Source organism: Anomaloglossus baeobatrachus, unplaced genomic scaffold (genome assembly GCF_048569485.1).
Source record: "Anomaloglossus baeobatrachus isolate aAnoBae1 unplaced genomic scaffold, aAnoBae1.hap1 Scaffold_5191, whole genome shotgun sequence".
NCBI lineage: Eukaryota > Metazoa > Chordata > Amphibia > Anura > Aromobatidae > Anomaloglossus > Anomaloglossus baeobatrachus.
In genome coordinates, this window is record NW_027444555.1 from 1 (window position 1) to 21009 (window position 21009).

A 21009-nucleotide genomic window follows, 5' to 3' on the forward strand; every position below is an offset into this window, starting at 1 on the left:
GTCTGCCTGTTGATGTATTTTCCGTTTGAACTGTGCACAACATGAAGAGACGGAACACTGGCGGCTTGTCACAATGCCCCCCGATGACATCACAATAGCGCTGCTGCCTAGAAAACAAGCTGCGCAGAAGAAGTTGTTCTTTGGGTGGGAGGGTGGGCTAGTGGAAGGAGGGGGCAATCTCTTTTTTTCCCGGGTGGTAGGGGGATGACAGGAGAAGGGAAGCGGGTGGTGAGAAAGGTACAGAGGGCAGGGTTTGGGGGCTGGGAAGGAAAGGGAAAAGATTAGGGTTTGGGGATGATGAAAGGGCTTTCTACGGGTAAGGATGGCAAAGGGTGGCAGTGACGGAAAGTCAGGCAACCTGTCCTGTCCGTCTTTTTGTATCGTGAATTGGAAAGACTGCAAGGGGGAGGGGAGTTGCTTGCGCCCTAAAGGAGGAGTTATTCAGATTCATTGCAGTGGGCGGCGGCTGCAAAACGCACCATTCTTCTTGTTTTGGCTCTGCAAAGCAGCCTTTTCAAGGGTTGGCTTGGGTGACAAAATGTCTTGTGTAGGCGTGGGTTTGTCTCCCTCTCGCTCTCTCTCCCTAAGATGTGTCCGGCATAGGCCAGGGTGCCACTCGAGGCCCAAACCAATTCTGGTTATCGCTTCTCGGCCTTTTGGCTAAGATCAAGTGTAGTATCTGTTCTTATCAGTTTAATATCTGATACGTCCCCTATCTGGGGACCATATATTAAATGGATTTTTAGAACAGGGAGATGGAAAAAGAGCTTGCTCTGTCCACTCCACGCATTGACCTGGTATTGCAGTACCTCCAGGAACGGTGCACCCCTTCTTAACCCAGTTTCCAAAAGCAGAACTCAATTCACCTGATTCATATTAGCCCGATTTAATGAATTGGAAGAAAGCATACGTCTTCATATGCACCTCAATTTGGCCCATTCACTTTTCACACTTCCTCCTTTTGTTTTTTATCTTTCACACTTTTGACTTTCTTTATTCATCCAAATAGCAAACTCATCACCACTCAACCTGACCAACTCGGCTATGTCCCCGTGCTGCAGTTCTCTGTCTTATCTAGATCATTTGCAATTGAATGGAATAGATCCCTTTTGGACAAAGTGGATTCACCTGCTGCTGCAGTGACCACAGGTGTGATAACATCTAGAATTGGCATCTGGTGCGATCTCTCCGCTTCCACTCCAAAGAAAGTTACCTGTTTATTCCTATCATGCATTGGTTTTTGGGGTTTTCTTTGAGTAATGATGATCTCTTTAGTAGTCTGTTGGCGCCCTCTCCTGGAGGAATAGTTTGCTTGCTCTTGGACATTCTAAAAGAGAGGTCATGATAGACATTGAGCTTCTGAGCTCAATTGGGGACAGTCATGGGTGATGAATGTTTGCAACCTACTGCGAAGCCTCATACCGCAATATAAGGAACGTCAAATACTAAGAAAGGGCGGCCTATGAAAGAATTACTACTTTCAATAAGTACACTTAAACGGCTAATTGGGAATAGAAAAACTGTAAAAAGCCCTCTGAGAAAGCCCCCCTCTAACCTTTGATAGTAAGCTTTTCTGTAGTCTGCCTGTTGATGTATTTTCCGTTTGAACTGTGCACAACATGAAGAGACGGAACACTGGCGGCTTGTCACAATGCCCCCCGATGACATCACAATAGCGCTGCTGCCTAGAAAACAAGCTGCGCAGAAGAAGTTGTTCTTTGGGTGGGAGGGTGGGCTAGTGGAAGGAGGGGGCAATCTCTTTTTTTCCCGGGTGGTAGGGGGATGACAGGAGAAGGGAAGCGGGTGGTGAGAAAGGTACAGAGGGCAGGGTTTGGGGGCTGGGAAGGAAAGGGAAAAGATTAGGGTTTGGGGATGATGAAAGGGCTTTCTACGGGTAAGGATGGCAAAGGGTGGCAGTGACGGAAAGTCAGGCAACCTGTCCTGTCCGTCTTTTTGTATCGTGAATTGGAAAGACTGCAAGGGGGAGGGGAGTTGCTTGCGCCCTAAAGGAGGAGTTATTCAGATTCATTGCAGTGGGCGGCGGCTGCAAAACGCACCATTCTTCTTGTTTTGGCTCTGCAAAGCAGCCTTTTCAAGGGTTGGCTTGGGTGACAAAATGTCTTGTGTAGGCGTGGGTTTGTCTCCCTCTCGCTCTCTCTCCCTAAGATGTGTCCGGCATAGGCCAGGGTGCCACTCGAGGCCCAAACCAATTCTGGTTATCGCTTCTCGGCCTTTTGGCTAAGATCAAGTGTAGTATCTGTTCTTATCAGTTTAATATCTGATACGTCCCCTATCTGGGGACCATATATTAAATGGATTTTTAGAACAGGGAGATGGAAAAAGAGCTTGCTCTGTCCACTCCACGCATTGACCTGGTATTGCAGTACCTCCAGGAACGGTGCACCCCTTCTTAACCCAGTTTCCAAAAGCAGAACTCAATTCACCTGATTCATATTAGCCCGATTTAATGAATTGGAAGAAAGCATACGTCTTCATATGCACCTCAATTTGGCCCATTCACTTTTCACACTTCCTCCTTTTGTTTTTTATCTTTCACACTTTTGACTTTCTTTATTCATCCAAATAGCAAACTCATCACCACTCAACCTGACCAACTCGGCTATGTCCCCGTGCTGCAGTTCTCTGTCTTATCTAGATCATTTGCAATTGAATGGAATAGATCCCTTTTGGACAAAGTGGATTCACCTGCTGCTGCAGTGACCACAGGTGTGATAACATCTAGAATTGGCATCTGGTGCGATCTCTCCGCTTCCACTCCAAAGAAAGTTACCTGTTTATTCCTATCATGCATTGGTTTTTGGGGTTTTCTTTGAGTAATGATGATCTCTTTAGTAGTCTGTTGGCGCCCTCTCCTGGAGGAATAGTTTGCTTGCTCTTGGACATTCTAAAAGAGAGGTCATGATAGACATTGAGCTTCTGAGCTCAATTGGGGACAGTCATGGGTGATGAATGTTTGCAACCTACTGCGAAGCCTCATACCGCAATATAAGGAACGTCAAATACTAAGAAAGGGCGGCCTATGAAAGAATTACTACTTTCAATAAGTACACTTAAACGGCTAATTGGGAATAGAAAAACTGTAAAAAGCCCTCTGAGAAAGCCCCCCTCTAACCTTTGATAGTAAGCTTTTCTGTAGTCTGCCTGTTGATGTATTTTCCGTTTGAACTGTGCACAACATGAAGAGACGGAACACTGGCGGCTTGTCACAATGCCCCCCGATGACATCACAATAGCGCTGCTGCCTAGAAAACAAGCTGCGCAGAAGAAGTTGTTCTTTGGGTGGGAGGGTGGGCTAGTGGAAGGAGGGGGCAATCTCTTTTTTTCCCGGGTGGTAGGGGGATGACAGGAGAAGGGAAGCGGGTGGTGAGAAAGGTACAGAGGGCAGGGTTTGGGGGCTGGGAAGGAAAGGGAAAAGATTAGGGTTTGGGGATGATGAAAGGGCTTTCTACGGGTAAGGATGGCAAAGGGTGGCAGTGACGGAAAGTCAGGCAACCTGTCCTGTCCGTCTTTTTGTATCGTGAATTGGAAAGACTGCAAGGGGGAGGGGAGTTGCTTGCGCCCTAAAGGAGGAGTTATTCAGATTCATTGCAGTGGGCGGCGGCTGCAAAACGCACCATTCTTCTTGTTTTGGCTCTGCAAAGCAGCCTTTTCAAGGGTTGGCTTGGGTGACAAAATGTCTTGTGTAGGCGTGGGTTTGTCTCCCTCTCGCTCTCTCTCCCTAAGATGTGTCCGGCATAGGCCAGGGTGCCACTCGAGGCCCAAACCAATTCTGGTTATCGCTTCTCGGCCTTTTGGCTAAGATCAAGTGTAGTATCTGTTCTTATCAGTTTAATATCTGATACGTCCCCTATCTGGGGACCATATATTAAATGGATTTTTAGAACAGGGAGATGGAAAAAGAGCTTGCTCTGTCCACTCCACGCATTGACCTGGTATTGCAGTACCTCCAGGAACGGTGCACCCCTTCTTAACCCAGTTTCCAAAAGCAGAACTCAATTCACCTGATTCATATTAGCCCGATTTAATGAATTGGAAGAAAGCATACGTCTTCATATGCACCTCAATTTGGCCCATTCACTTTTCACACTTCCTCCTTTTGTTTTTTATCTTTCACACTTTTGACTTTCTTTATTCATCCAAATAGCAAACTCATCACCACTCAACCTGACCAACTCGGCTATGTCCCCGTGCTGCAGTTCTCTGTCTTATCTAGATCATTTGCAATTGAATGGAATAGATCCCTTTTGGACAAAGTGGATTCACCTGCTGCTGCAGTGACCACAGGTGTGATAACATCTAGAATTGGCATCTGGTGCGATCTCTCCGCTTCCACTCCAAAGAAAGTTACCTGTTTATTCCTATCATGCATTGGTTTTTGGGGTTTTCTTTGAGTAATGATGATCTCTTTAGTAGTCTGTTGGCGCCCTCTCCTGGAGGAATAGTTTGCTTGCTCTTGGACATTCTAAAAGAGAGGTCATGATAGACATTGAGCTTCTGAGCTCAATTGGGGACAGTCATGGGTGATGAATGTTTGCAACCTACTGCGAAGCCTCATACCGCAATATAAGGAACGTCAAATACTAAGAAAGGGCGGCCTATGAAAGAATTACTACTTTCAATAAGTACACTTAAACGGCTAATTGGGAATAGAAAAACTGTAAAAAGCCCTCTGAGAAAGCCCCCCTCTAACCTTTGATAGTAAGCTTTTCTGTAGTCTGCCTGTTGATGTATTTTCCGTTTGAACTGTGCACAACATGAAGAGACGGAACACTGGCGGCTTGTCACAATGCCCCCCGATGACATCACAATAGCGCTGCTGCCTAGAAAACAAGCTGCGCAGAAGAAGTTGTTCTTTGGGTGGGAGGGTGGGCTAGTGGAAGGAGGGGGCAATCTCTTTTTTTCCCGGGTGGTAGGGGGATGACAGGAGAAGGGAAGCGGGTGGTGAGAAAGGTACAGAGGGCAGGGTTTGGGGGCTGGGAAGGAAAGGGAAAAGATTAGGGTTTGGGGATGATGAAAGGGCTTTCTACGGGTAAGGATGGCAAAGGGTGGCAGTGACGGAAAGTCAGGCAACCTGTCCTGTCCGTCTTTTTGTATCGTGAATTGGAAAGACTGCAAGGGGGAGGGGAGTTGCTTGCGCCCTAAAGGAGGAGTTATTCAGATTCATTGCAGTGGGCGGCGGCTGCAAAACGCACCATTCTTCTTGTTTTGGCTCTGCAAAGCAGCCTTTTCAAGGGTTGGCTTGGGTGACAAAATGTCTTGTGTAGGCGTGGGTTTGTCTCCCTCTCGCTCTCTCTCCCTAAGATGTGTCCGGCATAGGCCAGGGTGCCACTCGAGGCCCAAACCAATTCTGGTTATCGCTTCTCGGCCTTTTGGCTAAGATCAAGTGTAGTATCTGTTCTTATCAGTTTAATATCTGATACGTCCCCTATCTGGGGACCATATATTAAATGGATTTTTAGAACAGGGAGATGGAAAAAGAGCTTGCTCTGTCCACTCCACGCATTGACCTGGTATTGCAGTACCTCCAGGAACGGTGCACCCCTTCTTAACCCAGTTTCCAAAAGCAGAACTCAATTCACCTGATTCATATTAGCCCGATTTAATGAATTGGAAGAAAGCATACGTCTTCATATGCACCTCAATTTGGCCCATTCACTTTTCACACTTCCTCCTTTTGTTTTTTATCTTTCACACTTTTGACTTTCTTTATTCATCCAAATAGCAAACTCATCACCACTCAACCTGACCAACTCGGCTATGTCCCCGTGCTGCAGTTCTCTGTCTTATCTAGATCATTTGCAATTGAATGGAATAGATCCCTTTTGGACAAAGTGGATTCACCTGCTGCTGCAGTGACCACAGGTGTGATAACATCTAGAATTGGCATCTGGTGCGATCTCTCCGCTTCCACTCCAAAGAAAGTTACCTGTTTATTCCTATCATGCATTGGTTTTTGGGGTTTTCTTTGAGTAATGATGATCTCTTTAGTAGTCTGTTGGCGCCCTCTCCTGGAGGAATAGTTTGCTTGCTCTTGGACATTCTAAAAGAGAGGTCATGATAGACATTGAGCTTCTGAGCTCAATTGGGGACAGTCATGGGTGATGAATGTTTGCAACCTACTGCGAAGCCTCATACCGCAATATAAGGAACGTCAAATACTAAGAAAGGGCGGCCTATGAAAGAATTACTACTTTCAATAAGTACACTTAAACGGCTAATTGGGAATAGAAAAACTGTAAAAAGCCCTCTGAGAAAGCCCCCCTCTAACCTTTGATAGTAAGCTTTTCTGTAGTCTGCCTGTTGATGTATTTTCCGTTTGAACTGTGCACAACATGAAGAGACGGAACACTGGCGGCTTGTCACAATGCCCCCCGATGACATCACAATAGCGCTGCTGCCTAGAAAACAAGCTGCGCAGAAGAAGTTGTTCTTTGGGTGGGAGGGTGGGCTAGTGGAAGGAGGGGGCAATCTCTTTTTTTCCCGGGTGGTAGGGGGATGACAGGAGAAGGGAAGCGGGTGGTGAGAAAGGTACAGAGGGCAGGGTTTGGGGGCTGGGAAGGAAAGGGAAAAGATTAGGGTTTGGGGATGATGAAAGGGCTTTCTACGGGTAAGGATGGCAAAGGGTGGCAGTGACGGAAAGTCAGGCAACCTGTCCTGTCCGTCTTTTTGTATCGTGAATTGGAAAGACTGCAAGGGGGAGGGGAGTTGCTTGCGCCCTAAAGGAGGAGTTATTCAGATTCATTGCAGTGGGCGGCGGCTGCAAAACGCACCATTCTTCTTGTTTTGGCTCTGCAAAGCAGCCTTTTCAAGGGTTGGCTTGGGTGACAAAATGTCTTGTGTAGGCGTGGGTTTGTCTCCCTCTCGCTCTCTCTCCCTAAGATGTGTCCGGCATAGGCCAGGGTGCCACTCGAGGCCCAAACCAATTCTGGTTATCGCTTCTCGGCCTTTTGGCTAAGATCAAGTGTAGTATCTGTTCTTATCAGTTTAATATCTGATACGTCCCCTATCTGGGGACCATATATTAAATGGATTTTTAGAACAGGGAGATGGAAAAAGAGCTTGCTCTGTCCACTCCACGCATTGACCTGGTATTGCAGTACCTCCAGGAACGGTGCACCCCTTCTTAACCCAGTTTCCAAAAGCAGAACTCAATTCACCTGATTCATATTAGCCCGATTTAATGAATTGGAAGAAAGCATACGTCTTCATATGCACCTCAATTTGGCCCATTCACTTTTCACACTTCCTCCTTTTGTTTTTTATCTTTCACACTTTTGACTTTCTTTATTCATCCAAATAGCAAACTCATCACCACTCAACCTGACCAACTCGGCTATGTCCCCGTGCTGCAGTTCTCTGTCTTATCTAGATCATTTGCAATTGAATGGAATAGATCCCTTTTGGACAAAGTGGATTCACCTGCTGCTGCAGTGACCACAGGTGTGATAACATCTAGAATTGGCATCTGGTGCGATCTCTCCGCTTCCACTCCAAAGAAAGTTACCTGTTTATTCCTATCATGCATTGGTTTTTGGGGTTTTCTTTGAGTAATGATGATCTCTTTAGTAGTCTGTTGGCGCCCTCTCCTGGAGGAATAGTTTGCTTGCTCTTGGACATTCTAAAAGAGAGGTCATGATAGACATTGAGCTTCTGAGCTCAATTGGGGACAGTCATGGGTGATGAATGTTTGCAACCTACTGCGAAGCCTCATACCGCAATATAAGGAACGTCAAATACTAAGAAAGGGCGGCCTATGAAAGAATTACTACTTTCAATAAGTACACTTAAACGGCTAATTGGGAATAGAAAAACTGTAAAAAGCCCTCTGAGAAAGCCCCCCTCTAACCTTTGATAGTAAGCTTTTCTGTAGTCTGCCTGTTGATGTATTTTCCGTTTGAACTGTGCACAACATGAAGAGACGGAACACTGGCGGCTTGTCACAATGCCCCCCGATGACATCACAATAGCGCTGCTGCCTAGAAAACAAGCTGCGCAGAAGAAGTTGTTCTTTGGGTGGGAGGGTGGGCTAGTGGAAGGAGGGGGCAATCTCTTTTTTTCCCGGGTGGTAGGGGGATGACAGGAGAAGGGAAGCGGGTGGTGAGAAAGGTACAGAGGGCAGGGTTTGGGGGCTGGGAAGGAAAGGGAAAAGATTAGGGTTTGGGGATGATGAAAGGGCTTTCTACGGGTAAGGATGGCAAAGGGTGGCAGTGACGGAAAGTCAGGCAACCTGTCCTGTCCGTCTTTTTGTATCGTGAATTGGAAAGACTGCAAGGGGGAGGGGAGTTGCTTGCGCCCTAAAGGAGGAGTTATTCAGATTCATTGCAGTGGGCGGCGGCTGCAAAACGCACCATTCTTCTTGTTTTGGCTCTGCAAAGCAGCCTTTTCAAGGGTTGGCTTGGGTGACAAAATGTCTTGTGTAGGCGTGGGTTTGTCTCCCTCTCGCTCTCTCTCCCTAAGATGTGTCCGGCATAGGCCAGGGTGCCACTCGAGGCCCAAACCAATTCTGGTTATCGCTTCTCGGCCTTTTGGCTAAGATCAAGTGTAGTATCTGTTCTTATCAGTTTAATATCTGATACGTCCCCTATCTGGGGACCATATATTAAATGGATTTTTAGAACAGGGAGATGGAAAAAGAGCTTGCTCTGTCCACTCCACGCATTGACCTGGTATTGCAGTACCTCCAGGAACGGTGCACCCCTTCTTAACCCAGTTTCCAAAAGCAGAACTCAATTCACCTGATTCATATTAGCCCGATTTAATGAATTGGAAGAAAGCATACGTCTTCATATGCACCTCAATTTGGCCCATTCACTTTTCACACTTCCTCCTTTTGTTTTTTATCTTTCACACTTTTGACTTTCTTTATTCATCCAAATAGCAAACTCATCACCACTCAACCTGACCAACTCGGCTATGTCCCCGTGCTGCAGTTCTCTGTCTTATCTAGATCATTTGCAATTGAATGGAATAGATCCCTTTTGGACAAAGTGGATTCACCTGCTGCTGCAGTGACCACAGGTGTGATAACATCTAGAATTGGCATCTGGTGCGATCTCTCCGCTTCCACTCCAAAGAAAGTTACCTGTTTATTCCTATCATGCATTGGTTTTTGGGGTTTTCTTTGAGTAATGATGATCTCTTTAGTAGTCTGTTGGCGCCCTCTCCTGGAGGAATAGTTTGCTTGCTCTTGGACATTCTAAAAGAGAGGTCATGATAGACATTGAGCTTCTGAGCTCAATTGGGGACAGTCATGGGTGATGAATGTTTGCAACCTACTGCGAAGCCTCATACCGCAATATAAGGAACGTCAAATACTAAGAAAGGGCGGCCTATGAAAGAATTACTACTTTCAATAAGTACACTTAAACGGCTAATTGGGAATAGAAAAACTGTAAAAAGCCCTCTGAGAAAGCCCCCCTCTAACCTTTGATAGTAAGCTTTTCTGTAGTCTGCCTGTTGATGTATTTTCCGTTTGAACTGTGCACAACATGAAGAGACGGAACACTGGCGGCTTGTCACAATGCCCCCCGATGACATCACAATAGCGCTGCTGCCTAGAAAACAAGCTGCGCAGAAGAAGTTGTTCTTTGGGTGGGAGGGTGGGCTAGTGGAAGGAGGGGGCAATCTCTTTTTTTCCCGGGTGGTAGGGGGATGACAGGAGAAGGGAAGCGGGTGGTGAGAAAGGTACAGAGGGCAGGGTTTGGGGGCTGGGAAGGAAAGGGAAAAGATTAGGGTTTGGGGATGATGAAAGGGCTTTCTACGGGTAAGGATGGCAAAGGGTGGCAGTGACGGAAAGTCAGGCAACCTGTCCTGTCCGTCTTTTTGTATCGTGAATTGGAAAGACTGCAAGGGGGAGGGGAGTTGCTTGCGCCCTAAAGGAGGAGTTATTCAGATTCATTGCAGTGGGCGGCGGCTGCAAAACGCACCATTCTTCTTGTTTTGGCTCTGCAAAGCAGCCTTTTCAAGGGTTGGCTTGGGTGACAAAATGTCTTGTGTAGGCGTGGGTTTGTCTCCCTCTCGCTCTCTCTCCCTAAGATGTGTCCGGCATAGGCCAGGGTGCCACTCGAGGCCCAAACCAATTCTGGTTATCGCTTCTCGGCCTTTTGGCTAAGATCAAGTGTAGTATCTGTTCTTATCAGTTTAATATCTGATACGTCCCCTATCTGGGGACCATATATTAACATGGATTTTTAGAACAGGGAGATGGAAAAAGAGCTTGCTCTGTCCACTCCACGCATTGACCTGGTATTGCAGTACCTCCAGGAACGGTGCACCCCTTCTTAACCCAGTTTCCAAAAGCAGAACTCAATTCACCTGATTCATATTAGCCCGATTTAATGAATTGGAAGAAAGCATACGTCTTCATATGCACCTCAATTTGGCCCATTCACTTTTCACACTTCCTCCTTTTGTTTTTTATCTTTCACACTTTTGACTTTCTTTATTCATCCAAATAGCAAACTCATCACCACTCAACCTGACCAACTCGGCTATGTCCCCGTGCTGCAGTTCTCTGTCTTATCTAGATCATTTGCAATTGAATGGAATAGATCCCTTTTGGACAAAGTGGATTCACCTGCTGCTGCAGTGACCACAGGTGTGATAACATCTAGAATTGGCATCTGGTGCGATCTCTCCGCTTCCACTCCAAAGAAAGTTACCTGTTTATTCCTATCATGCATTGGTTTTTGGGGTTTTCTTTGAGTAATGATGATCTCTTTAGTAGTCTGTTGGCGCCCTCTCCTGGAGGAATAGTTTGCTTGCTCTTGGACATTCTAAAAGAGAGGTCATGATAGACATTGAGCTTCTGAGCTCAATTGGGGACAGTCATGGGTGATGAATGTTTGCAACCTACTGCGAAGCCTCATACCGCAATATAAGGAACGTCAAATACTAAGAAAGGGCGGCCTATGAAAGAATTACTACTTTCAATAAGTACACTTAAACGGCTAATTGGGAATAGAAAAACTGTAAAAAGCCCTCTGAGAAAGCCCCCCTCTAACCTTTGATAGTAAGCTTTTCTGTAGTCTGCCTGTTGATGTATTTTCCGTTTGAACTGTGCACAACATGAAGAGACGGAACACTGGCGGCTTGTCACAATGCCCCCCGATGACATCACAATAGCGCTGCTGCCTAGAAAACAAGCTGCGCAGAAGAAGTTGTTCTTTGGGTGGGAGGGTGGGCTAGTGGAAGGAGGGGGCAATCTCTTTTTTTCCCGGGTGGTAGGGGGATGACAGGAGAAGGGAAGCGGGTGGTGAGAAAGGTACAGAGGGCAGGGTTTGGGGGCTGGGAAGGAAAGGGAAAAGATTAGGGTTTGGGGATGATGAAAGGGCTTTCTACGGGTAAGGATGGCAAAGGGTGGCAGTGACGGAAAGTCAGGCAACCTGTCCTGTCCGTCTTTTTGTATCGTGAATTGGAAAGACTGCAAGGGGGAGGGGAGTTGCTTGCGCCCTAAAGGAGGAGTTATTCAGATTCATTGCAGTGGGCGGCGGCTGCAAAACGCACCATTCTTCTTGTTTTGGCTCTGCAAAGCAGCCTTTTCAAGGGTTGGCTTGGGTGACAAAATGTCTTGTGTAGGCGTGGGTTTGTCTCCCTCTCGCTCTCTCTCCCTAAGATGTGTCCGGCATAGGCCAGGGTGCCACTCGAGGCCCAAACCAATTCTGGTTATCGCTTCTCGGCCTTTTGGCTAAGATCAAGTGTAGTATCTGTTCTTATCAGTTTAATATCTGATACGTCCCCTATCTGGGGACCATATATTAAATGGATTTTTAGAACAGGGAGATGGAAAAAGAGCTTGCTCTGTCCACTCCACGCATTGACCTGGTATTGCAGTACCTCCAGGAACGGTGCACCCCTTCTTAACCCAGTTTCCAAAAGCAGAACTCAATTCACCTGATTCATATTAGCCCGATTTAATGAATTGGAAGAAAGCATACGTCTTCATATGCACCTCAATTTGGCCCATTCACTTTTCACACTTCCTCCTTTTGTTTTTTATCTTTCACACTTTTGACTTTCTTTATTCATCCAAATAGCAAACTCATCACCACTCAACCTGACCAACTCGGCTATGTCCCCGTGCTGCAGTTCTCTGTCTTATCTAGATCATTTGCAATTGAATGGAATAGATCCCTTTTGGACAAAGTGGATTCACCTGCTGCTGCAGTGACCACAGGTGTGATAACATCTAGAATTGGCATCTGGTGCGATCTCTCCGCTTCCACTCCAAAGAAAGTTACCTGTTTATTCCTATCATGCATTGGTTTTTGGGGTTTTCTTTGAGTAATGATGATCTCTTTAGTAGTCTGTTGGCGCCCTCTCCTGGAGGAATAGTTTGCTTGCTCTTGGACATTCTAAAAGAGAGGTCATGATAGACATTGAGCTTCTGAGCTCAATTGGGGACAGTCATGGGTGATGAATGTTTGCAACCTACTGCGAAGCCTCATACCGCAATATAAGGAACGTCAAATACTAAGAAAGGGCGGCCTATGAAAGAATTACTACTTTCAATAAGTACACTTAAACGGCTAATTGGGAATAGAAAAACTGTAAAAAGCCCTCTGAGAAAGCCCCCCTCTAACCTTTGATAGTAAGCTTTTCTGTAGTCTGCCTGTTGATGTATTTTCCGTTTGAACTGTGCACAACATGAAGAGACGGAACACTGGCGGCTTGTCACAATGCCCCCCGATGACATCACAATAGCGCTGCTGCCTAGAAAACAAGCTGCGCAGAAGAAGTTGTTCTTTGGGTGGGAGGGTGGGCTAGTGGAAGGAGGGGGCAATCTCTTTTTTTCCCGGGTGGTAGGGGGATGACAGGAGAAGGGAAGCGGGTGGTGAGAAAGGTACAGAGGGCAGGGTTTGGGGGCTGGGAAGGAAAGGGAAAAGATTAGGGTTTGGGGATGATGAAAGGGCTTTCTACGGGTAAGGATGGCAAAGGGTGGCAGTGACGGAAAGTCAGGCAACCTGTCCTGTCCGTCTTTTTGTATCGTGAATTGGAAAGACTGCAAGGGGGAGGGGAGTTGCTTGCGCCCTAAAGGAGGAGTTATTCAGATTCATTGCAGTGGGCGGCGGCTGCAAAACGCACCATTCTTCTTGTTTTGGCTCTGCAAAGCAGCCTTTTCAAGGGTTGGCTTGGGTGACAAAATGTCTTGTGTAGGCGTGGGTTTGTCTCCCTCTCGCTCTCTCTCCCTAAGATGTGTCCGGCATAGGCCAGGGTGCCACTCGAGGCCCAAACCAATTCTGGTTATCGCTTCTCGGCCTTTTGGCTAAGATCAAGTGTAGTATCTGTTCTTATCAGTTTAATATCTGATACGTCCCCTATCTGGGGACCATATATTAAATGGATTTTTAGAACAGGGAGATGGAAAAAGAGCTTGCTCTGTCCACTCCACGCATTGACCTGGTATTGCAGTACCTCCAGGAACGGTGCACCCCTTCTTAACCCAGTTTCCAAAAGCAGAACTCAATTCACCTGATTCATATTAGCCCGATTTAATGAATTGGAAGAAAGCATACGTCTTCATATGCACCTCAATTTGGCCCATTCACTTTTCACACTTCCTCCTTTTGTTTTTTATCTTTCACACTTTTGACTTTCTTTATTCATCCAAATAGCAAACTCATCACCACTCAACCTGACCAACTCGGCTATGTCCCCGTGCTGCAGTTCTCTGTCTTATCTAGATCATTTGCAATTGAATGGAATAGATCCCTTTTGGACAAAGTGGATTCACCTGCTGCTGCAGTGACCACAGGTGTGATAACATCTAGAATTGGCATCTGGTGCGATCTCTCCGCTTCCACTCCAAAGAAAGTTACCTGTTTATTCCTATCATGCATTGGTTTTTGGGGTTTTCTTTGAGTAATGATGATCTCTTTAGTAGTCTGTTGGCGCCCTCTCCTGGAGGAATAGTTTGCTTGCTCTTGGACATTCTAAAAGAGAGGTCATGATAGACATTGAGCTTCTGAGCTCAATTGGGGACAGTCATGGGTGATGAATGTTTGCAACCTACTGCGAAGCCTCATACCGCAATATAAGGAACGTCAAATACTAAGAAAGGGCGGCCTATGAAAGAATTACTACTTTCAATAAGTACACTTAAACGGCTAATTGGGAATAGAAAAACTGTAAAAAGCCCTCTGAGAAAGCCCCCCTCTAACCTTTGATAGTAAGCTTTTCTGTAGTCTGCCTGTTGATGTATTTTCCGTTTGAACTGTGCACAACATGAAGAGACGGAACACTGGCGGCTTGTCACAATGCCCCCCGATGACATCACAATAGCGCTGCTGCCTAGAAAACAAGCTGCGCAGAAGAAGTTGTTCTTTGGGTGGGAGGGTGGGCTAGTGGAAGGAGGGGGCAATCTCTTTTTTTCCCGGGTGGTAGGGGGATGACAGGAGAAGGGAAGCGGGTGGTGAGAAAGGTACAGAGGGCAGGGTTTGGGGGCTGGGAAGGAAAGGGAAAAGATTAGGGTTTGGGGATGATGAAAGGGCTTTCTACGGGTAAGGATGGCAAAGGGTGGCAGTGACGGAAAGTCAGGCAACCTGTCCTGTCCGTCTTTTTGTATCGTGAATTGGAAAGACTGCAAGGGGGAGGGGAGTTGCTTGCGCCCTAAAGGAGGAGTTATTCAGATTCATTGCAGTGGGCGGCGGCTGCAAAACGCACCATTCTTCTTGTTTTGGCTCTGCAAAGCAGCCTTTTCAAGGGTTGGCTTGGGTGACAAAATGTCTTGTGTAGGCGTGGGTTTGTCTCCCTCTCGCTCTCTCTCCCTAAGATGTGTCCGGCATAGGCCAGGGTGCCACTCGAGGCCCAAACCAATTCTGGTTATCGCTTCTCGGCCTTTTGGCTAAGATCAAGTGTAGTATCTGTTCTTATCAGTTTAATATCTGATACGTCCCCTATCTGGGGACCATATATTAAATGGATTTTTAGAACAGGGAGATGGAAAAAGAGCTTGCTCTGTCCACTCCACGCATTGACCTGGTATTGCAGTACCTCCAGGAACGGTGCACCCCTTCTTAACCCAGTTTCCAAAAGCAGAACTCAATTCACCTGATTCATATTAGCCCGATTTAATGAATTGGAAGAAAGCATACGTCTTCATATGCACCTCAATTTGGCCCATTCACTTTTCACACTTCCTCCTTTTGTTTTTTATCTTTCACACTTTTGACTTTCTTTATTCATCCAAATAGCAAACTCATCACCACTCAACCTGACCAACTCGGCTATGTCCCCGTGCTGCAGTTCTCTGTCTTATCTAGATCATTTGCAATTGAATGGAATAGATCCCTTTTGGACAAAGTGGATTCACCTGCTGCTGCAGTGACCACAGGTGTGATAACATCTAGAATTGGCATCTGGTGCGATCTCTCCGCTTCCACTCCAAAGAAAGTTACCTGTTTATTCCTATCATGCATTGGTTTTTGGGGTTTTCTTTGAGTAATGATGATCTCTTTAGTAGTCTGTTGGCGCCCTCTCCTGGAGGAATAGTTTGCTTGCTCTTGGACATTCTAAAAGAGAGGTCATGATAGACATTGAGCTTCTGAGCTCAATTGGGGACAGTCATGGGTGATGAATGTTTGCAACCTACTGCGAAGCCTCATACCGCAATATAAGGAACGTCAAATACTAAGAAAGGGCGGCCTATGAAAGAATTACTACTTTCAATAAGTACACTTAAACGGCTAATTGGGAATAGAAAAACTGTAAAAAGCCCTCTGAGAAAGCCCCCCTCTAACCTTTGATAGTAAGCTTTTCTGTAGTCTGCCTGTTGATGTATTTTCCGTTTGAACTGTGCACAACATGAAGAGACGGAACACTGGCGGCTTGTCACAATGCCCCCCGATGACATCACAATAGCGCTGCTGCCTAGAAAACAAGCTGCGCAGAAGAAGTTGTTCTTTGGGTGGGAGGGTGGGCTAGTGGAAGGAGGGGGCAATCTCTTTTTTTCCCGGGTGGTAGGGGGATGACAGGAGAAGGGAAGCGGGTGGTGAGAAAGGTACAGAGGGCAGGGTTTGGGGGCTGGGAAGGAAAGGGAAAAGATTAGGGTTTGGGGATGATGAAAGGGCTTTCTACGGGTAAGGATGGCAAAGGGTGGCAGTGACGGAAAGTCAGGCAACCTGTCCTGTCCGTCTTTTTGTATCGTGAATTGGAAAGACTGCAAGGGGGAGGGGAGTTGCTTGCGCCCTAAAGGAGGAGTTATTCAGATTCATTGCAGTGGGCGGCGGCTGCAAAACGCACCATTCTTCTTGTTTTGGCTCTGCAAAGCAGCCTTTTCAAGGGTTGGCTTGGGTGACAAAATGTCTTGTGTAGGCGTGGGTTTGTCTCCCTCTCGCTCTCTCTCCCTAAGATGTGTCCGGCATAGGCCAGGGTGCCACTCGAGGCCCAAACCAATTCTGGTTATCGCTTCTCGGCCTTTTGGCTAAGATCAAGTGTAGTATCTGTTCTTATCAGTTTAATATCTGATACGTCCCCTATCTGGGGACCATATATTAAATGGATTTTTAGAACAGGGAGATGGAAAAAGAGCTTGCTCTGTCCACTCCACGCATTGACCTGGTATTGCAGTACCTCCAGGAACGGTGCACCCCTTCTTAACCCAGTTTCCAAAAGCAGAACTCAATTCACCTGATTCATATTAGCCCGATTTAATGAATTGGAAGAAAGCATACGTCTTCATATGCACCTCAATTTGGCCCATTCACTTTTCACACTTCCTCCTTTTGTTTTTTATCTTTCACACTTTTGACTTTCTTTATTCATCCAAATAGCAAACTCATCACCACTCAACCTGACCAACTCGGCTATGTCCCCGTGCTGCAGTTCTCTGTCTTATCTAGATCATTTGCAATTGAATGGAATAGATCCCTTTTGGACAAAGTGGATTCACCTGCTGCTGCAGTGACCACAGGTGTGATAACATCTAGAATTGGCATCTGGTGCGATCTCTCCGCTTCCACTCCAAAGAAAGTTACCTGTTTATTCCTATCATGCATTGGTTTTTGGGGTTTTCTTTGAGTAATGATGATCTCTTTAGTAGTCTGTTGGCGCCCTCTCCTGGAGGAATAGTTTGCTTGCTCTTGGACATTCTAAAAGAGAGGTCATGATAGACATTGAGCTTCTGAGCTCAATTGGGGACAGTCATGGGTGATGAATGTTTGCAACCTACTGCGAAGCCTCATACCGCAATATAAGGAACGTCAAATACTAAGAAAGGGCGGCCTATGAAAGAATTACTACTTTCAATAAGTACACTTAAACGGCTAATTGGGAATAGAAAAACTGTAAAAAGCCCTCTGAGAAAGCCCCCCTCTAACCTTTGATAGTAAGCTTTTCTGTAGTCTGCCTGTTGATGTATTTTCCGTTTGAACTGTGCACAACATGAAGAGACGGAACACTGGCGGCTTGTCACAATGCCCCCCGATGACATCACAATAGCGCTGCTGCCTAGAAAACAAGCTGCGCAGAAGAAGTTGTTCTTTGGGTGGGAGGGTGGGCTAGTGGAAGGAGGGGGCAATCTCTTTTTTTCCCGGGTGGTAGGGGGATGACAGGAGAAGGGAAGCGGGTGGTGAGAAAGGTACAGAGGGCAGGGTTTGGGGGCTGGGAAGGAAAGGGAAAAGATTAGGGTTTGGGGATGATGAAAGGGCTTTCTACGGGTAAGGATGGCAAAGGGTGGCAGTGACGGAAAGTCAGGCAACCTGTCCTGTCCGTCTTTTTGTATCGTGAATTGGAAAGACTGCAAGGGGGAGGGGAGTTGCTTGCGCCCTAAAGGAGGAGTTATTCAGATTCATTGCAGTGGGCGGCGGCTGCAAAACGCACCATTCTTCTTGTTTTGGCTCTGCAAAGCAGCCTTTTCAAGGGTTGGCTTGGGTGACAAAATGTCTTGTGTAGGCGTGGGTTTGTCTCCCTCTCGCTCTCTCTCCCTAAGATGTGTCCGGCATAGGCCAGGGTGCCACTCGAGGCCCAAACCAATTCTGGTTATCGCTTCTCGGCCTTTTGGCTAAGATCAAGTGTAGTATCTGTTCTTATCAGTTTAATATCTGATACGTCCCCTATCTGGGGACCATATATTAAATGGATTTTTAGAACAGGGAGATGGAAAAAGAGCTTGCTCTGTCCACTCCACGCATTGACCTGGTATTGCAGTACCTCCAGGAACGGTGCACCCCTTCTTAACCCAGTTTCCAAAAGCAGAACTCAATTCACCTGATTCATATTAGCCCGATTTAATGAATTGGAAGAAAGCATACGTCTTCATATGCACCTCAATTTGGCCCATTCACTTTTCACACTTCCTCCTTTTGTTTTTTATCTTTCACACTTTTGACTTTCTTTATTCATCCAAATAGCAAACTCATCACCACTCAACCTGACCAACTCGGCTATGTCCCCGTGCTGCAGTTCTCTGTCTTATCTAGATCATTTGCAATTGAATGGAATAGATCCCTTTTGGACAAAGTGGATTCACCTGCTGCTGCAGTGACCACAGGTGTGATAACATCTAGAATTGGCATCTGGTGCGATCTCTCCGCTTCCACTCCAAAGAAAGTTACCTGTTTATTCCTATCATGCATTGGTTTTTGGGGTTTTCTTTGAGTAATGATGATCTCTTTAGTAGTCTGTTGGCGCCCTCTCCTGGAGGAATAGTTTGCTTGCTCTTGGACATTCTAAAAGAGAGGTCATGATAGACATTGAGCTTCTGAGCTCAATTGGGGACAGTCATGGGTGATGAATGTTTGCAACCTACTGCGAAGCCTCATACCGCAATATAAGGAACGTCAAATACTAAGAAAGGGCGGCCTATGAAAGAATTACTACTTTCAATAAGTACACTTAAACGGCTAATTGGGAATAGAAAAACTGTAAAAAGCCCTCTGAGAAAGCCCCCCTCTAACCTTTGATAGTAAGCTTTTCTGTAGTCTGCCTGTTGATGTATTTTCCGTTTGAACTGTGCACAACATGAAGAGACGGAACACTGGCGGCTTGTCACAATGCCCCCCGATGACATCACAATAGCGCTGCTGCCTAGAAAACAAGCTGCGCAGAAGAAGTTGTTCTTTGGGTGGGAGGGTGGGCTAGTGGAAGGAGGGGGCAATCTCTTTTTTTCCCGGGTGGTAGGGGGATGACAGGAGAAGGGAAGCGGGTGGTGAGAAAGGTACAGAGGGCAGGGTTTGGGGGCTGGGAAGGAAAGGGAAAAGATTAGGGTTTGGGGATGATGAAAGGGCTTTCTACGGGTAAGGATGGCAAAGGGTGGCAGTGACGGAAAGTCAGGCAACCTGTCCTGTCCGTCTTTTTGTATCGTGAATTGGAAAGACTGCAAGGGGGAGGGGAGTTGCTTGCGCCCTAAAGGAGGAGTTATTCAGATTCATTGCAGTGGGCGGCGGCTGCAAAACGCACCATTCTTCTTGTTTTGGCTCTGCAAAGCAGCCTTTTCAAGGGTTGGCTTGGGTGACAAAATGTCTTGTGTAGGCGTGGGTTTGTCTCCCTCTCGCTCTCTCTCCCTAAGATGTGTCCGGCATAGGCCAGGGTGCCACTCGAGGCCCAAACCAATTCTGGTTATCGCTTCTCGGCCTTTTGGCTAAGATCAAGTGTAGTATCTGTTCTTATCAGTTTAATATCTGATACGTCCCCTATCTGGGGACCATATATTAAATGGATTTTTAGAACAGGGAGATGGAAAAAGAGCTTGCTCTGTCCACTCCACGCATTGACCTGGTATTGCAGTACCTCCAGGAACGGTGCACCCCTTCTTAACCCAGTTTCCAAAAGCAGAACTCAATTCACCTGATTCATATTAGCCCGATTTAATGAATTGGAAGAAAGCATACGTCTTCATATGCACCTCAATTTGGCCCATTCACTTTTCACACTTCCTCCTTTTGTTTTTTATCTTTCACACTTTTGACTTTCTTTATTCATCCAAATAGCAAACTCATCACCACTCAACCTGACCAACTCGGCTATGTCCCCGTGCTGCAGTTCTCTGTCTTATCTAGATCATTTGCAATTGAATGGAATAGATCCCTTTTGGACAAAGTGGATTCACCTGCTGCTGCAGTGACCACAGGTGTGATAACATCTAGAATTGGCATCTGGTGCGATCTCTCCGCTTCCACTCCAAAGAAAGTTACCTGTTTATTCCTATCATGCATTGGTTTTTGGGGTTTTCTTTGAGTAATGATGATCTCTTTAGTAGTCTGTTGGCGCCCTCTCCTGGAGGAATAGTTTGCTTGCTCTTGGACATTCTAAAAGAGAGGTCATGATAGACATTGAGCTTCTGAGCTCAATTGGGGACAGTCATGGGTGATGAATGTTTGCAACCTACTGCGAAGCCTCATACCGCAATATAAGGAACGTCAAATACTAAGAAAGGGCGGCCTATGAAAGAATTACTACTTTCAATAAGTACACTTAAACGGCTAATTGGGAATAGAAAAACTGTAAAAAGCCCTCTGAGAAAGCCCCCCTCTAACCTTTGATAGTAAGCTTTTCTGTAGTCTGCCTGTTGATGTATTTTCCGTTTGAACTGTGCACAACATGAAGAGACGGAACACTGGCGGCTTGTCACAATGCCCCCCGATGACATCACAATAGCGCTGCTGCCTAGAAAACAAGCTGCGCAGAAGAAGTTGTTCTTTGGGTGGGAGGGTGGGCTAGTGGAAGGAGGGGGCAATCTCTTTTTTTCCCGGGTGGTAGGGGGATGACAGGAGAAGGGAAGCGGGTGGTGAGAAAGGTACAGAGGGCAGGGTTTGGGGGCTGGGAAGGAAAGGGAAAAGATTAGGGTTTGGGGATGATGAAAGGGCTTTCTACGGGTAAGGATGGCAAAGGGTGGCAGTGACGGAAAGTCAGGCAACCTGTCCTGTCCGTCTTTTTGTATCGTGAATTGGAAAGACTGCAAGGGGGAGGGGAGTTGCTTGCGCCCTAAAGGAGGAGTTATTCAGATTCATTGCAGTGGGCGGCGGCTGCAAAACGCACCATTCTTCTTGTTTT

At 46.5% G+C, this 21009-nt stretch overlaps 13 non-coding genes across 13 annotated transcripts; all 13 read left to right on the plus strand.

Annotated features, from left to right (window-relative positions):
- The first annotated feature begins 640 nt into the window (after window positions 1-640).
- Window positions 641-831, plus strand: LOC142282727 (U2 spliceosomal RNA). The gene has a single exon (XR_012744563.1). It is a non-coding gene; the product is annotated as a U2 spliceosomal RNA (small nuclear RNA).
- A 1387-nt stretch (window positions 832-2218) lies between these two features.
- LOC142282737 (U2 spliceosomal RNA) lies at window positions 2219-2409 on the plus strand. The gene has a single exon (XR_012744572.1). It is a non-coding gene; the product is annotated as a U2 spliceosomal RNA (small nuclear RNA).
- Window positions 2410-3796: 1387 nt separating this feature from the next.
- Window positions 3797-3987, plus strand: LOC142282738 (U2 spliceosomal RNA). The gene has a single exon (XR_012744573.1). It is a non-coding gene; the product is annotated as a U2 spliceosomal RNA (small nuclear RNA).
- Window positions 3988-5374: 1387 nt separating this feature from the next.
- On the plus strand, window positions 5375-5565 carry LOC142282739 (U2 spliceosomal RNA). Its single transcript, XR_012744574.1, has one exon. It is a non-coding gene; the product is annotated as a U2 spliceosomal RNA (small nuclear RNA).
- A 1387-nt stretch (window positions 5566-6952) lies between these two features.
- Window positions 6953-7143, plus strand: LOC142282740 (U2 spliceosomal RNA). The gene has a single exon (XR_012744575.1). It is a non-coding gene; the product is annotated as a U2 spliceosomal RNA (small nuclear RNA).
- A 1387-nt stretch (window positions 7144-8530) lies between these two features.
- On the plus strand, window positions 8531-8721 carry LOC142282728 (U2 spliceosomal RNA). Its single transcript, XR_012744564.1, has one exon. It is a non-coding gene; the product is annotated as a U2 spliceosomal RNA (small nuclear RNA).
- A 1387-nt stretch (window positions 8722-10108) lies between these two features.
- Window positions 10109-10300, plus strand: LOC142282735 (U2 spliceosomal RNA). The gene has a single exon (XR_012744571.1). It is a non-coding gene; the product is annotated as a U2 spliceosomal RNA (small nuclear RNA).
- A 1387-nt stretch (window positions 10301-11687) lies between these two features.
- On the plus strand, window positions 11688-11878 carry LOC142282729 (U2 spliceosomal RNA). Its single transcript, XR_012744565.1, has one exon. It is a non-coding gene; the product is annotated as a U2 spliceosomal RNA (small nuclear RNA).
- Window positions 11879-13265: 1387 nt separating this feature from the next.
- On the plus strand, window positions 13266-13456 carry LOC142282730 (U2 spliceosomal RNA). Its single transcript, XR_012744566.1, has one exon. It is a non-coding gene; the product is annotated as a U2 spliceosomal RNA (small nuclear RNA).
- A 1387-nt stretch (window positions 13457-14843) lies between these two features.
- On the plus strand, window positions 14844-15034 carry LOC142282731 (U2 spliceosomal RNA). The gene has a single exon (XR_012744567.1). It is a non-coding gene; the product is annotated as a U2 spliceosomal RNA (small nuclear RNA).
- A 1387-nt stretch (window positions 15035-16421) lies between these two features.
- LOC142282732 (U2 spliceosomal RNA) lies at window positions 16422-16612 on the plus strand. Its single transcript, XR_012744568.1, has one exon. It is a non-coding gene; the product is annotated as a U2 spliceosomal RNA (small nuclear RNA).
- Window positions 16613-17999: 1387 nt separating this feature from the next.
- Window positions 18000-18190, plus strand: LOC142282733 (U2 spliceosomal RNA). The gene has a single exon (XR_012744569.1). It is a non-coding gene; the product is annotated as a U2 spliceosomal RNA (small nuclear RNA).
- Window positions 18191-19577: 1387 nt separating this feature from the next.
- On the plus strand, window positions 19578-19768 carry LOC142282734 (U2 spliceosomal RNA). Its single transcript, XR_012744570.1, has one exon. It is a non-coding gene; the product is annotated as a U2 spliceosomal RNA (small nuclear RNA).
- Window positions 19769-21009: the final 1241 nt, after the last annotated feature.